Source organism: Sciurus vulgaris, assembly GCF_902686455.1.
Source record: "Sciurus vulgaris genome assembly, chromosome: 3".
In the NCBI taxonomy this organism is placed as follows: domain Eukaryota; kingdom Metazoa; phylum Chordata; class Mammalia; order Rodentia; family Sciuridae; genus Sciurus; species Sciurus vulgaris.
In genome coordinates, this window is record NC_136463.1 from 147,912,552 (window position 1) to 147,929,734 (window position 17,183).

Consider the following 17,183-nt stretch of genomic DNA (forward strand, 5'->3'; position numbering starts at 1 on the left):
CAATACCAATAACTCAAAAATCATGAATATGTATTCTAAGATAAAGGTTCTATAATTGAGTGTTTTAAAATTAAATGTGAAATAATTTCTGCCCATCCCTTTATAAAAAGACATTCCTCAAGCAGAAATAGAAACAAATTAAATCTTGAAAACTTCATCATTTGCGAAATGTATTTGATCACAGAAATTAATTTTTTTCAAATCTAATTAAAATCCCATGTATAATATACTTCAACTTATAATATAGGTATGTTTTCATTAATTACTAGCTTTGCAAAGAAGTTTTTGCAAAGGGATGGCAACAATTTTCATGAAAACTCCCTGACCTCATGAAGAAATATAGCTCTACCATTGACCTCTTGTATAATTTTAGATATTATAATTGCACTTCTATGAATGTAATTAATTTTGTTAAATGAAGTTTGGGGACTTCTAAGTAAAGATGCCATCTCTCTAATAACATGCAATTTCTCCTTTACATTTTTTTCTAATTAATTGCTAAATTAGACAAAATTGACAGTATCCAAAAGTGTAATTGGTTATCATATCATATGTTTATATGAAACAAACTTAATGCTTTGCAAAATGAAGATATTCTACTACATACTTTCTAAATTTTACATATCAAATATACTAAAATAACATAGCACAGCAAAAACATATTGATTATAAAAACATTTAATACTTAAAAAAAGAGATGTCCATTAGTATGTATTCAAGCAATAAATTAAAAATGTTGAAGTGCATTATTTTCTCTAAAATATACTATATTCAAATCTAAGAAAATATTGACTATAAAAGACACTATTACTTTTTGTATCATAAATAAAGATTGAACGATACATCCCTATTTCAGAGATATTAATATGGGAAGATGTGCTTTTTAGAGCAGTGGAAATATATATATATATATATATATATATACACACATATATGAAAATCTGAAACAATTTTCTTTGAACTTTATAACCTCTTGAAACATATTATTTGCAAAGTCACTCTATCAAGGAACTGTTTCAAAATCCTTAAAAACAATACTTTAAATAACAAGGTCAAATATTCCTTGGTATCAACCTTGAAATATTTATATTCAGCCAAAGTTCCAAGATCCCATCATTTAGAAAGTGAAAAAGTGAAACAATTCCTTTTAAAATACATCAGTATCTAAATCCTAAAGGCTAGTGACTCCTGCTGTGCTAGGTAAAATCATAAAAATAACATACAAAATAACAACAGTTAAAATGACAAAGTAAAATCATTTATTACTTGTGTCTATTTCTGGCACTCAGAAAACAAATTGGAAATAGGAACTTCACTTGTGTTAATCAAAGAACCTCCTAAAGGTAGCTATCATGATGTCATAAGATCTCTCTGTCCAAAAGTCCAAATTAAGTTACTTAGATTAATAAGTGTTTATAAATGGAAACCTAAGTGTCCTAGTCTAAATTTTTCACAAAATCTAAGTAGTAGGCACCAGACAATCAAGAAACAGATATCCTCTGCTTGAAACCCGAGTTACTGAGTGACAAGAAATGCAGCCTCCCTCTAGTCCGCCATCTTGGATCTAAATAATCATATCATATTGTTCAAGGGGAAAAAACACTCAAACCTTCCCATAGCAATTAAAAGGGTGCAAAATCCTCCCCAGTGGCCTCCCTGGCCACTGCAGTGCTCCTGACCTGGGCTCTCACCAGGGATCCTCTTGTCCTCTCTTCAGCCACTTTTGCTCTGCTTCCAGCTTTGATCATCTTCCCTGATCACTATTAAGTAGATGTTTCCATCATCAGTTTTTTGAAAGATTTTTGAATGCTAAACCAGGTGTAAAACCACTTAGTTTCTGCTCCCGATACTGCCTGCATCAGCAGCACACCTCTCCTGGACCTAGACATTTTGTTTTTATTTATTTTTCTATCTTCATAATTTAGTCCAAAGTTGCTTCTTTCTAGAAGCTTTATCTAAGCAGCAGTCAACCTCTTTCCATTCCCAGTTACTCCCAATTCTATTGTCCTATTTTATTTCCTTCACACCGTTTTACCACTGTTTGAAATTTTATTATTAGTCATTGTATCTAACAAATGGCAAGAATTGCTGAAAATTTCCCTTAAGTGTTCATTCTTTCTGGGATGACTAGAATTGTGTAGCACTTTACTAATGGTTTGTGGTAAAACTGGGTTTGATGACCAAACACGACTCACTAATAACTAAAATGGCAATGTTTAACTTTTTACATTTTAGTATCAGAAAAGGATACAATATAGCAAAAGCATCAAAGCTTTATCCAAAGGAGGCCTCACAATACTGAGTCATTCCCTTGTTGCCTTACTCAAGGTAAGAACCCTCCAAGACCATATGCAGATCATCACTTTCACTGTTATCAATAAACAATGCTGATGACAAGTATAAACTGCCCTGAAACTCCTGGGAGCCACAATTACAAAGCAATACCACATTCATTATTCTTCATTTCATGCCAGGGATTAGAATCATGCAGTTCTCATTTTCTTATTTGAATGCATCATACACTGGTTAGTAAATTTATTTCTCTGTGTTTTTGTGTCTAGGAAGTCCAAGATTAAGTCACTGGTACAGTTGCCATCTGGTCTGGGCCCATTTCCTGGTTCATGGATGGTGCCTTCATGCAAGGTCCTCACAGGATGGAAGGGACATGACGGCTCTCTGGACCCTAATTCCATTAATAAAGTCTCCATCATCACAACCTTATCACCTCTCAAAAGTCCTCACTTACTGATACCATCCATTGGGGATTAGATTTCAACACATACTTTAGTTAAAAGGTTCAAGAATTCAGATCACAATATACAGAATACTTGCTGGGAAGCAGTTGCCCAGCCTTGGGGAACATTTTCAAACCCTCACCAAATTAATGTAAGAGAAGGTGAATTGTATTTTTTCTGCACTGAGACAGGAAGCAGTATGGCTTCCCACTCTATTCTCCCCTCTCCACTATACTTTGAAGATTTGGGGGAACCTGAGACCCTATAGGATGTTTAAATCAAGACAGAAATTGACATGGACCAGAAGCACCCACATTGCCCTGTTACACAAGTGAGAAATGCACTTCTGTTGTGCTACATCATGGAAGTGTTGGAGTTTATTACTAGGACAGCTAGAGCTTCCTCAGCCAATGCTATTCCTACACAGAAAGACAACAACGACAAAATGAGACTAGTTACTATCTGATGATTAGAGCTTAGATATTTGTGGAATTGTAGCATGTTACTTTTTGCTTAATAGACAATTAAATTCAACAATAATTCACTGGATGCATGTCAAATATTTTTCTCTTGATATAATTTATTTTCTGGTAACACAAAGTTTTGTGATTGTCATTTGCTTATATATAAATGATACATTTGTTGTTTCAAGATATTTTACAACATAAACTGAAAGAAGAGTTTCCAGTTTATACTACAACTATGCTTTCTATGTTGTTTACAAATAAAACATTTAAAATGAACTTTTAAACTTTTGCAAAATACATTTTCACTTCCTTGTTTTATATTCTTTCTAATTGCAAATATTTTGTTTTATGTAACACAGAGTTTGGAAACTGTTAGTAACCAATATTACATTTTTTTCTCTAAATAACTCAGCATAATAGGTCTTGTGCAAACTGTATCAAATTTTTCATTGACTTTAAGAAATTTGCTCATTATATGTTCACTTTAGCCATTTTTGAGTTATATATCTATTTTATAAGACAAGTATTATTTTTCTGGGTATTTACAGCTAACTCCAGACAACCCTGTAGTTACACAACATGCAATTTATTATAAATAAGTACCATTGCCAGGTTCCCAGTAAATTACCTTTTTGTTACAGTGCTTTATACTATATAACACAGAACCCATTATATAAACCTAACTTTTAAACGTGCAATAAAGTATTGTGGATTTTTCATCACCAAAGAGTCTTTTTGCTTTCACCTGATTGTTCTAAATTCTTTTAATAAAGTCTTATGATCTTAGTAATGTATAATCTTTTGGGAGTCTCTAGCTCTACCTTATCTCTCCAAAATCAGCATGATGATTTGATGCATGTAATTTAGTCACTTGGTTAAAGCTACCTGTTTAATATTTTACTAAAAAGGAATGTAAGTGTACAAGTCATAAATGTTTTAGATATCCAAAGTAGTGTTTTAAAAGAATAAAAATGACATATCTTTAAGATCCAGTCCTTGTATTACATTAAAGTATGTTCCCTTTTATTCGTTTTCTTCATATTTGCCCCACCCCTTCCCCAAATACATTTAGCAATGACATTGTTAAAAGTAGTAATAAAATTATTTCTGCTAAAAAAGAATAGCTATCAAATGTTTTTCTACATGCATATTCTTTCAAAAATTGTCTGTCAAATAAAATCGTAGTCCTTATAAATCTAGCCATTACCATATTTGAATGACAAGGCATCAACTACATAAAACACTGCTGTTATCTTTTGTTTAAGGTCATTTTGATTTGGCATCATAGTTCCTGCTAGATTGACCTTCATCTCTACGACCTTGTTTTTCTGTAGGAGCAGAATCAGTCCTGGTATACACAGCTTAGTTTGGCAGTTATTTTGGGCACATTTAGTGGAATTATTTTTGTGAACGAAATCCACAAATATGAATTATGGCAGTTTAAACAGGAGGTGTCCCCCAAAAGCTCACATGTGAGACAATGCAAGAATTTTATGAGGTGAAATGACTAGATTAGGGAAGCTGTAATATAATTAGAGGATTAATCCACTGATATGAATTAGCTGGGTGGTAACTGTAGGCAGATAGGGTGTGGTTGGAGGAAGCAGATCATTGGGGATGTGTCTTTGAGGTTGTATTTTGTCACTAATGAGGAGAGCTCTCTCTGCTTGCTGGTTGCCTTATAATGAGCTGCTTCCCTCTGCCACACCCTTCCACCATATTGCACTGCCTCATCTTGGTCCCAAAGCTATGAAATCAGCAACACACTGAAGCTCTGAAACTGTGAGCCAAAATAAATATTCCTCCTCTAAGTTGTTCTTGTCAGGTCTTTTGGTCATAGTGATGACAGAAGTGACTAAAATAGAAATAAACAAAGGTTATGTGATGTTTTTATAAATCATGATTCACGATGAAAAAGTAAAATTGGAGATGTAGAAAGCAAATTGGAGATTCGGTGATAATTACAAAGCTTTCCATATGAATTAAACCATGCATGAAAATCTGCCAAGAGAAAGTCTCTGAAGTGATCATTCTTATTTCTTCAATTAAGAATATGGCTTATCTTTACCTTCAAAGTTGATAAGGTAAATTTACATGATTTTCCTTTCACAATAAAATAAAAATGTATGATTACTTGCTTTTCATCTGTGACCTCTTCAGAAGTAGATCAAAGCAAAATCTCTCACTAACTTGAGTGTGATATTAATTAGCTATGCAGTTGAGATTTTTGTAATAGATGATTGATGTGCCAATATTGTTGTTTTTAGATGTATTATATACAAGTAAGTTTTGAAAGAGAAGCTCCTAGTTAAGAATAGTGAGTATCAATGATTAAATATCATTTGCACCCAGGGTCTGCCCCAAACTTGGCTTTTCAAATCAATGGCCATTTTCAAACACTTTCATGTTTTAGTGCAGAAGATCAATTGTCTGGAGGGATGTGGAGTGATTGAAAGGGCTGGAATTAAGATGAGGAGGCCTAGACTTCAAATTGGATGCCTAATAAAATTTTAGTAAAACCAATAGAATTGAAGACTTTTGGAACTGAAAAGTCACTAAGAGGAGGTTCCCATTACTCATAGTTTTGAACAAACTCAAACATCTTCCACAGCTTTAATTGCAAATAATTTAATTTCCTCCAAGGTGGATCGATAAATAAGTCTGCAAAAATAATTAGTAATTGTAAAAAGTAAGGAAGAAAAACTATATTTCATGAATCCAACAAAAGTAACAAAGTGGGGTTTTTTTTGTTTCTTTTTATAATGGCCATTCTTAATTTTTCATATTCAGATAAATAGAGTTTGAAAATGTCTACTTGTCCATGAACTAAGAGAGAACTGCAAAATAAGAGTGAAATGTAAATTAACAAAGACACCAAAGGACATATTCCTAAAATATCCTGGCAAAGGGGAATAAATTAATACTAGGATTATTAATTTGAAAGATTTTATAGCATATTTTTGACTTGATTATGTTAAAATTACTAAGCTCACTACCTTAAAAGCCCCTATAAGAAAAAGTACACTTTTATTAGTTCCTTATTTAAATGTGAAGAAGATGGGAAAGACTAGAAATTATAAAAATCAAAATAAATGTAAAATATTATTAATGGGACTACTTAAAAAGTTTTTAGTGTACTTTTTTTTTTACTATATCATTTTAATGGTCTTGTCATATCAAAAGATTTTTTTTTCTTAAATTATGCTACTTAAATTTCAAACAGTGGTTGTTGAGGACAATGTATATAAACATTTCTGTTGAATACTAAGCCAAATATTGGAATCAACATAGAGTTGAATTGCTCCACTTCAAAAATAATTCTAGCCAAGCTCAGTGGCGTACACCTATAATCCCGACAGCTCAGGAAGCTGAGGGAGGAGGATCACAAGTTCAAAACCAGCCTCGGCAAAAGCAAGGCACTAAGAAACTCAGTGAGACCCTGTCTTTAAATAAAATACAAAATAGAGCTAAGAATATGACTCAGTGGTCAAGTGCCCCTGAGTTCAATCCCTGGTACCCACCCCTGCAAAAAAAATTCAAAAACTACATTCTAAATTTTATAACTCAGTATGCATAATTCCATTATTCACTATGGATTTGTTATAAAATCAATGAAGAATGATATGACTGAGAAACAAAGGATGAAATCCAAAATATATGGATTCCAATTTGCTTAGTAAGCTGTCATAAAATCTTGCTACATTTACTTAGAGTTTTGAAGTCTCTTAAATCATTTATTTTATTATTATTATTATTATTATTATTTGACAAATGCTTGTTAAATAATTCTTTCTGACAGACACTAAACTGGAAAATAAGGAAGTAGTTGATTTCGACAGTTTCCTGTAGCTCCAACATTTCAGTAGGGTTAAGCAGAGTTTGGAAGGACTAGTCTTGGTAGTTTTGTTGTTGTTCTTGTTGTTGTTGTGACTGTGGTTTGTTAACCACTGATGGTGGTTAAAGTCCTAAGATTAAAATGCAGGAAAAAGATTCTTGAGGAGATAATGGACTTTTCAAAAAGCTTTACTTATTTTATAAAAATATTAAAAATAAAGTCATGGCTCTTTGTCTCTGTGAAACAAACTTATGAGAATTTTAAAAATTGAAAATAATTAATTGAAGTTTTCATTAATTTTCCATCAGTCATTTTATGTCTTCTCTTCTTACTTTAAAAGTTAGTTCTATTTTTCTATGTCCTTCAGTTGTATGCCCAAGGATATATTCTTGTTCAACTTTGGCCTCCTACACATTGTAACCATAGCTACAAAAGAAAGCTGTTGCTTCTCAAAACCTTCATCAACTGAATCTGGCCAGTTAAGCTATGACATTCTCCAGATCCAGTAGTGCTTTAATGGCCTTTTTATTAAGAATAGGTTGTTAAGTTTATCCTGGAGGTTTTCAACAAGCCTTCATCGGAAGTATGTTGAGTTCGCTTTATCTATTTACTTCCTTTTTTCTGCTTTCAGACTTGTTTTATATGTATTTCTCTGCAACAAATCATTCTCCATTCTATTTAAATTATTTTTATTAATACCACATTGGTTCTGTGCAAATATAAATAAATCCTCTGTTAGGTATAGTCTTTTGCCTATGTGTACATTAGCAATTATATTTTTATATAGTCTGTGTACTTCAGTAGGGTTAGGGTTAGTTTTATACATACTGATGTTTACTAATGAGAATTTACTAGAGTATTGCCTTGTTCTAAATCATCCATTTTGTAGGTTTTTAAAATGTCCTTATTTGAATTTTTATGCCTTCTAACATATATGCTACTTAGGTTTCAAAGTCACTTATCTCAAATCTGAATTTCAGGGAAAAAAATCTAGTGTTGTTCAAAAAGAAATTTAAGTTTTCCTAGGTATGTTTAAGCTATTTCATTTTGTCTCCCTAGAAATGAGAAGTGGCTGGTGAGTATCCAAATTCAAATTTTTTTTGTTCATTTTCACAATGTATCTTTTTCTCTATGTTAAAGTTACAAGTGAGTTTTTTCTATTTAACTACATTTTTATGTATAGTTTTTGACATGCTCATAACTGTACTGTACTATATTTATAAAATTTTGTTTGAAAATATATTTGATAAATATCCAGCTTATAATGATACCATTCCATCATTATATATCCATCTATCTAGAAAGTCAATTCCCATGTTACAAAGAATTTGCAAGCTTTGTCCCTGATTTCTGGAAAGAAGCCTTTTTTTCTTTTAACAGTCATTGCTTTCCTTTATTAATTTACACTGCCTATCTGTGGACTTATTTTACAGGAGGAAAATATATGACTTGTCTAAACCACTGCTCTTTGGATTTGCCACTTTTGCAGCTCAACCTATTCATAGTTTATGTAATCTAAGTCTAGAGAATGGTACTTAGAATGCATAAGAATACATAAATAAACTCTTTAATGCTCATCCTATATCAATAATTAGTGAATAAAATATGAGAAAATTATAAATTATATTTACGCATTAACTGAAGAGATCTGACAACACCCTTCTTTTGCAACCTTTTTTGTATTATTAGATTATTACACTATGATTTTCTCATATTTATGGGTTAGTTTCCCTACTGTTAAACAAAAGATTAGCCTAGGTGATTAGCTATAAAGTTACAATATTTTTTTTTGTAAACAAATGGGATACATGTTATTTCTCTGTACATGGAGTCAAGGCATACCATTTGTGTAATCATAAATTTACATAGGGTAATATTGTTTGATTCATTCTGTTATTTTTTCCCTTCCCCCGCCCCTCCCACCCCTCTTTTCCCTCTGTACAGTCCTTCATTCCTCCATTCTTGCCACCCTCCTAACCCTAACCCTAAACCTAACCCTAACCCTAACACTATCCCCTCCCACCCCCCATTATATGTCATCATCTGCTTATCAGCCAGATCATTCATCCATTAGTTTTTTGAGATTGGCTTATCTCACTTAGCATGCTATTCTCCAATTTCATCCATTTGCCAGTTTTTGAGACATGATATCCTTCTGACCGCCAAGAGCAAAAAGATCACTAGAGTAAGGGTTAGGATTAGTTTAGTAGTCAATGGTTTAATCAATCATAACTATGTAATGAAACTGCTGGAAAGACACTAGACATTTGAAGTTAGGTGATCTTCCCTATTTGGCAATGTTCTGATTTTTCAACATATATGTGTGCTAAAAGAGAGATAGGTACACAAAGAGAATGAGAAGGCTTTACCTTTGTCCCTTCTTTTGGCTGCTTCTGATTGTAACCTTCAGCCAAAATAAAACTTTCATCAGACATGGACTATTTTACTGAATCCTGTGAGTTTTTCAAGTAAACTGTGAACTCGGAGGCATTGATGGGTATTCCAGAACTCCTAGCTAGCTAGTCAGTGGTGCAGAAGCCTAGGACCTCCACAGACTGGCTGGTGTCTGAAGGGAAGGCAATCCTGTGAAAGATAATGCTCTGAACCTGTGAAAGTGAGCCTAGTCTTGTTTGTTGGTGGCAAACATCACTATTCCGATTAAATGTTTATCTGCATTGACTCACTATGTTCAACAGGTGGACACGCATCACATACTTTTATGTAGAGAAGAGTTTCTCAGCATTATTGACATCATGAACCAGTTAATGCCTCTGTGTGTGTGTGTGTGTGTGTGTGTGTACACAATTGTCCTGGGCATGATGCTAAAGGTTAAGTATCTGGAGAACCAAGGAATTACATAAAAATGTCCATGCACATGGAAATGATTTTGTGTACAACATTGGCAGAAGGCAGTAAGTGGATAAGTATGTGTAAGGACTATATTCTTGTCACAAATAAACAGGTTTTTATGACATTTTTCCAATTATTTCACAAACCTTGTAGCCTTTCTTTTCAATGTCATAGTAACCCTACAATATAGAGTACACATTCTGTGGTAATTTGCACAGATTATTTTTACAATAAGTATTTTGCATTTCTACTGCTTTCCATAAATTTACATATCGTTCTTCAGTTATTCCAAAACTATCTTATTTCCCCATTTCCATAAGACAAAAGAGGTTATAAATAACATATTCCATAACTTTATACAGTCCCTGACCTAGTTATGGAAGTTAGTACTCTTCTCAATGCTAAAGGTACTACCTAATTTTTTTCTATTGTCACCAGGCAGAAGTTTGTAGCCACAGTATACATCATCAAAGAAATAAAACAATTTAAGTATTTATTAAGGTGTATACAAATTCTGATATTTCCTTTATATTACATTGTTTCAATTTAAATCATAAAATAGCCCAATGAATAGTAATAATCTTATTTTTTTACTTTCTTAATGACTTTTTTCTTAACTAATGCTAATTAAATAATGAATTTTTTGAAAATGGAATAATCAGAAAGGGAATGAAGTCTCTTAATACATACTCTATAAGATTAAAACATACTAATTGGAGGAATCATATATTGGGGGCAGAGGACTTTTAAGAGGAATCCGAATAAAGTAGTGGAGTAAAGAAAGATGAAGAGAAAGATGGAATTGGAAAAGCATGTTAAACATTAAAAATTATAAGAAATCCAAACATCTTTATTCAATGACAGAAAAAATCAACAGAAAATGAACCAGCAATTTTGATATTATTTACAGGTGTACGAAAATTAGCAACTAAGTAAATTGATGGCAGATGGTAAGAATTAGCTTTTTCTTTGTTTAAGTTGAAAGAATAAGAGGGAGAAGGCTGGAACAATTGGTGACAACATGTTTAGCTTAATATATATGCATTTGTACATATAAAAATTTTGGGTGGGCACCGGGGATTGAACTCAGGGGCACTCGACCATTGACCCACATCCCCAGCCCTATTTTGTATTTTATTTAGAGACCAGGTCTCACTGAATTGCTTAGTGCCTTGCTTTTGCTGAGGTTGGCTTTGAACTCATAATCCGCCTGCCTTAGTTTCCTGAGATGCTGGGATTACAGGTGTGCACCACTGCACCTGGCTGTGTATAAACTTGATGTAGATATATAGAGAGAGACTTGAAATACATGTGTTTACTTTCTCTCATCTGAGAGGGCATAGAACCAACCATATCCCAGTAGCAATGAGCACACCTAGCACCTAGAACGTGGTTTTAAATGCCATTTTCTATCTAAGGAAGCAAGGATTCCTTGGAAAAATGGTTGATTCTAGGATCACAACAGGAGGTCAGCAGTAGCATCTTACAATGCTGAAAGTAAGGAAGTGCTCATAAAAATAATAGAAAACCCCACAAAATAATGAGTGTATGCCAAAGAGACACTGGAAGTAAACGAAGTTTCCAATGGCTAGAACTAGAACAACTGGAACAAGGAAATTAATGTTATATTATATTCCAAAATAAAATAAATACAACAAAATAAATATCTTTGATTCCATACTAAAATAAATTATTACATAAATAAATAATTCAGGGAGAAGCAGCAAATTATGAATGCAGAAAAATTACAAATAATTTATGTGAAAAATCTATGTTTAAGAATAATGTACAAAATTCTCTCTCATTAAAGTATCACCCAAACCCCATCTTCTCCCACAAATACATTAATTTGTCTGGGGTATTGATGAAGTAAGAACAAAGAACAGCAGTCAGTGCCTATACATGATCTGGTGGGGTAGGGAAGATGGAAGCTAATTCAAAGGGAATGGAATGTTAATACCTTCGGGATACTTTCCCCTCCATCTCACCTGTGACCAAGGTTACCTACCTCCAGGGAATTGTTCCTCCTAGCAGGAAGTCATTAATGAGTACTCCCGGAGTGGCTCCCTTTCTGCTTTTTTTGGGCAGACAGTGGAAAATGGGGAGAGGTACCCCTGGTTCACCCCTTCAATGGGCATAAGTAAGAAACCTGGAAACTCTAAGGACAAGACTCACCCCTCCTGCAGATATCAGCTCCGGATCCCCTTCTCCCTCAGGAGAAGTCTGTCTCTGCCCTATCCTTTACATAAAACTTCTTTTCTGCACTTGCCTTGGGGTTTCTTGGGTGTTCAATCTTTGACACGGGAGAAAGGGACTCAGACTTCCAAGAATGTTATCACTAATAAAGGACACATGTCCTGAGTTGTCATTCCTTAGAAGGGAACAAATGTGCTATTTACAAAAACCACGATTGAAGTTCTTAGAGTTCTGAAGTTTGGTAAAGCAACAAAAGTTTTCTCTTATTCATATATATGTGTGTGTGTGTGTGTGTGTAATAAAAGGGCAATTGGGCGTGTCAGTTTATAAACAGACACTTTATAAGCTGTTAGAATACAGCCTTTTATAAGCAAAATACCTGACAGAAAAAAATTCAGTATTTCTAATCAATGTTAAAGATGTATGCAGTAGTATCAATGTAAAATAGTTCCAATACATCTTCAAATTGCACTGTGTTTATTGCGGAAGGTCATATCACAGTACTTTTTTGTTGTACTGAACCCACACATCAAAAGCATTAGCATAGTAACTTTGATGGCATTACTGGCTACTCTATCTTAACAAGTCTTTGAGAACTTTTTCTTATTTATTTTGCATCCTATCCTCCTTAAAAATTTTTGTAGGGGAAAAAAATCAACAAGGAAAGAAAAAAATCAAAAGCCTGACAGCCTCTATTTGTTCAAAAGGCACTGCTGAGAACATGAAAGACCAGTATCTTTCTCATTGATTGTTTGAACAAAAGTAGACCAGATTCTCAGGGTCCAATTTTCTCTTTCCCCCAAGTCCTTCAATCTTGTGTCAATGCTTTGAAAAGCTTCAGGTTCAGAGCAATTGTTCTCCATGTCATCCTTTTCCAAGCTGAGTGATGCTGGGGTAGGAGGCCCTCTCTAAAAGGAAATATTGGCTCTAATTCATTTTGCTCTTGCTTTGTCTTTTAAAGCAACAACAAATAGGTTACAGTACATTTATTGGTGAGAATACACACACACACACACACACACACACACACACGAAGACAAGAAGCCAAACTCAAGAAAAGAATGAGAAATTAAAATATACACATACATTTTGCTTCACATCACCCACATCCTCACCAATCCCAGACAGCTATAATGCTGGAATATTACTTCATACATGTGTTGGGACATGTATGAAGTGATTAAGATATTTTGAATAAAGCAAATTAAGATAAGCAGATTAAGATATTTTGAATAAAGCAAGTTGAAATGATTCCATTCTATTTTCCATCACCCAGGGGTTATACTTACTAGCTTCAAAATGCACTCAATGTGTACTCATTGTATAATGTTAAATGCAAGATCCATGCATTTAAATATTTTAATGTGGAACCCAAAGCTTGATTTTACAACCAGCCCCTGTTATGAGAAACCCGACAAAACTAGTTGCAGAAACTTAATCTTCTTCAGCTGTGCCTTATCATTTTATTGGTGGGAAATTATAAGTCACCTAGAAAACACATTCTTAATGAACATATTCAATGTATTTAAAATGCATGCATTGTAGCATAAGAGTGAGACATTCGATCTGCTCCAAAGGAAGATCTAAACACAAACTGCAATTTTCTTGTGTTAAGTAATTCTAAAATCAGTTCTTTCCCCATGACATGAGTTGGACATTCTTGGGTCATTGGGTAGCAGGAGTGACTGAATCAAAGTAGTTATCCTAGTGATACAAAAGGCAGCACGAAATATTCATTGTGTCTATTCTGTCCTGTAAAATGTCAGCCATGAGTCACTACAATGGTGAGAATGAGTTCTGAGAAATGCACACTTAGATTGTTTCATTGTTGTGTAAACACTGTAGAGTACACTTACCCAAACCTGGATAGAATGGCCTACCACACACCTGAGCTGTGTTACAGCCTATTGCTCCTAGGCTCTAAACCTGTACAACAGGGCACTGTACCGAATACTGTTGGTAAATTTAACACAATGGTAAGTATTTAAGTATCTAAACACAGAAAGCTACCATAAAAATATTAGGCAATAGTAATTTTTCAGCTGCATTAATATTATAGGACCACCATCACATTGGTGGTCCACATACAGGCTTTCATTGACCAAAATGTTATGAGGCAGATGACTGTACGTGGTGCTTTATCTATACAGTGGTATCTATACAGTGGTGTCCCCAATAATTTCACAAGGTAAGAATTCTTTTTTTAATAAGACAAATAATCCATGTCACTTTATTATTTGTTTTTAAATTTATACCTAAAGTGAAAGACTTTTTTGTACTTCTTATTTCATCACCTAATATCTAGAAAGATCACACACCATGATTACTACTAGCTAGTCAATAGATACAACACTAACTTCTATTTCTTTGTCTTGTAATTTGTGATTTTTTTTTAAACTTCCTGGAGATGTCCTGTGACTTACATTTCTTTTTTGTTACTCTAGTCATTACATAGTGAAATATTTCATTTTGTATTCTCTTTATTATTTCTCCATTTTGATAGAAAAAACTTTATTACTCCTTTGTTATATGAATATTTTTTATATATTTTTATTTATTTCAAGTCATCAATATCCTCTGACACAATGGGAGACAGGAAATGGCCGGGAAAAGAATTTCAAAATATTAGCAAACCATTACATAGGCCAATGCTATGGTGGTTTAGAGAAACTGTCAACCAGGCTAATTCGTTTTTTTAAAAGCATGCTTGAAAAAAACAGATGACACTTTTTTCTTTTTTAATCAGCCAGTAAAACTGTCAATTTGCTTTCAAATTGCATTTTCAAGTTTCTTGGACTTATAAGAAAGGGTATGTCAACAGATCAGAATTTAAAAGGTGACAAACTGTGAAGAATTAAAACTTCTAATTTAACAGATGAGCAATCGCAAATAACAAAATCTCAGACAAACATAACTTTAATGAAAGGTGGCATGCTGGAGATTCATTTTTTGTTTTGTTCTTTTTTCATCAGGTAACAGCAAATTAGTTTAGGAAGCCGTACTGGAAAGCTGTGATTGTGATAACCAGCACCGAGCATGTGCTGTTAGCTTTGATTTTGTTTGTTTTCTGAAACCATACATGACACTTCTTTTGTTCTAAGTAAATAATTTCTTCACCCAGTTGTATCCCGACTTGTTCAAGTCCAGACTAGTTATCATGTGTTATTGCTCTTCAGTGATAGTGTGCTCACGGCTCCTCCTTCTGAAAATCTTATTTTTCTTACTATTCAGAACTAGAGAGGACCGAATGGGCATTCGGTGAGGAAATGCAGTGTTTTCATGGTACAAGAGTAGCATTTTGTGACTTTTGAAAAAAGAACAAAGATTTTTCTTACCTTGCCAACACAGAGATGCCATTAATATAAATTGGAAAATGGGATTAAATTGATTGATTGGAGGAAGTTGAATGTGATTTTTGGAAATTCATGGAATTTCAGAGCTACAAGTATGTTTTTTTTTTTTTTAATTCATTAGGTCTTCTAATTTATATGTGCTAATCACAAAGCTGTGTATCCACTTGTTCTTACACATTGGAAAGCACCTTTATAAAGCAGTAGAAGCAGCATGCTTATTACCATTAGAGAAATTTGTGTGCACAGCTCTCACTTAGGTTTAAGTGAGTAAGGCTGAGGGGTCATCTTTCCATGCCCATGCACTGATTCTGAATATTTGTTTATATTCTCCTAGTTTCTCTTATTTTTTTATTCAAATGTTTTGATAGTATTTTAAAGAGAAGATGGGAGTTAGTACTATGAGAAAATAAACCTCAAAAGAATATCTTTCTTTTTCCTTACTGATTTAAATGAAACGACAGTTTATGATTTTCTTTAGTTTACATTTAGTTCCTCTAGATTTAAATATGTATTGGTGTTTGAACTTGCAGAATGTGCTAATTATCTTGTCGCAAACTTAATAGTATTCTAATTATTTATTTATAAATTAATTTCACTTAATATTTAATATCTAACAATACATTTCTGTTGGAGAAATTTTGTGCATCAAGATATTTTTTTCAATTTCCAGTGACATTGCTTTTGTCAAACTGGGGCGGGGGGGTTCTACTGGTCCATGAAATCTCTAATGCCGTGAGGGTCCTACTGTCCACAGGATAGAGTTCCACAACAAAGATTTATTCAGCCCACAATGTCAATAGTGCTGGGATTGAGAAACACTGCCCTAGACCATCTGCTTTCATCTTACCAATTATGAAAATCTAGGCCAGATGACTTCCCAAAGTGAGAAAGTAAGACATGTAACTAAATTTATCTAAATTTGAGTTACATTTATTTTCTAAAAGTGGCAACATTGTACAGCTATGCCATGGAGTGACATGAGACAGAGGACCACTGAGTGGTCAGTGGGCTTAGTTTCTCTGAGATTCATACCACTAACATCATGCAGACAATGATTTTAGAAAAATTTTGCTAGGCTTTCAGGTGACAAAAAACAGGAAGTTTCAAAGAAAAGTTACATAGCAAATCAGTGGAACAAAATATGATACTTCTGTAAGGCTTCAGGAGAAATAAAAATGGAAACAATACCATAAAGGATACATACCTTAGATCCTAAAAGCAGAGAATTTTATATATTTATTTATTTCAATTAATTTTAACCCATTGAGAGGTGTTCATAATGGGTGTTAAAGGCATCTTATTATTTTTTTCTCTAACATATTACAGTTTTAACTGCTTTTTAAATCTCTTCCTGTCTTTTTCTTCATTTATTTTTGGGTTCAGTAGTGTTTACCTCTACCAACCCACAAGTCCCTGAATTGGTGGAATATATGCCAATGTACTAATGTTTACGAATTGGTCGATTGTTTTTTGAACCTTCCTTTTTTTTTTTTTTTTTCTTTTTTAAACACAACATGCAAAACAATAAAAGTACACATCACCAATTCTGTTTTTCCCTCTCTTCCCTTTAACTGTAGATTCCTTAGGTGCATAAACTGCTTTCCATTTTGTCATAGATAATAGTTTCAGAAATATTTTAGCATGGGCTATAATTTTCTCTGCCTCTGATAAGTCTTTATTTTTATTTTTATTTTATTTTCAATTTGACCCATAAACCTATGGTATATTTGGAAATTTTCATTATTTA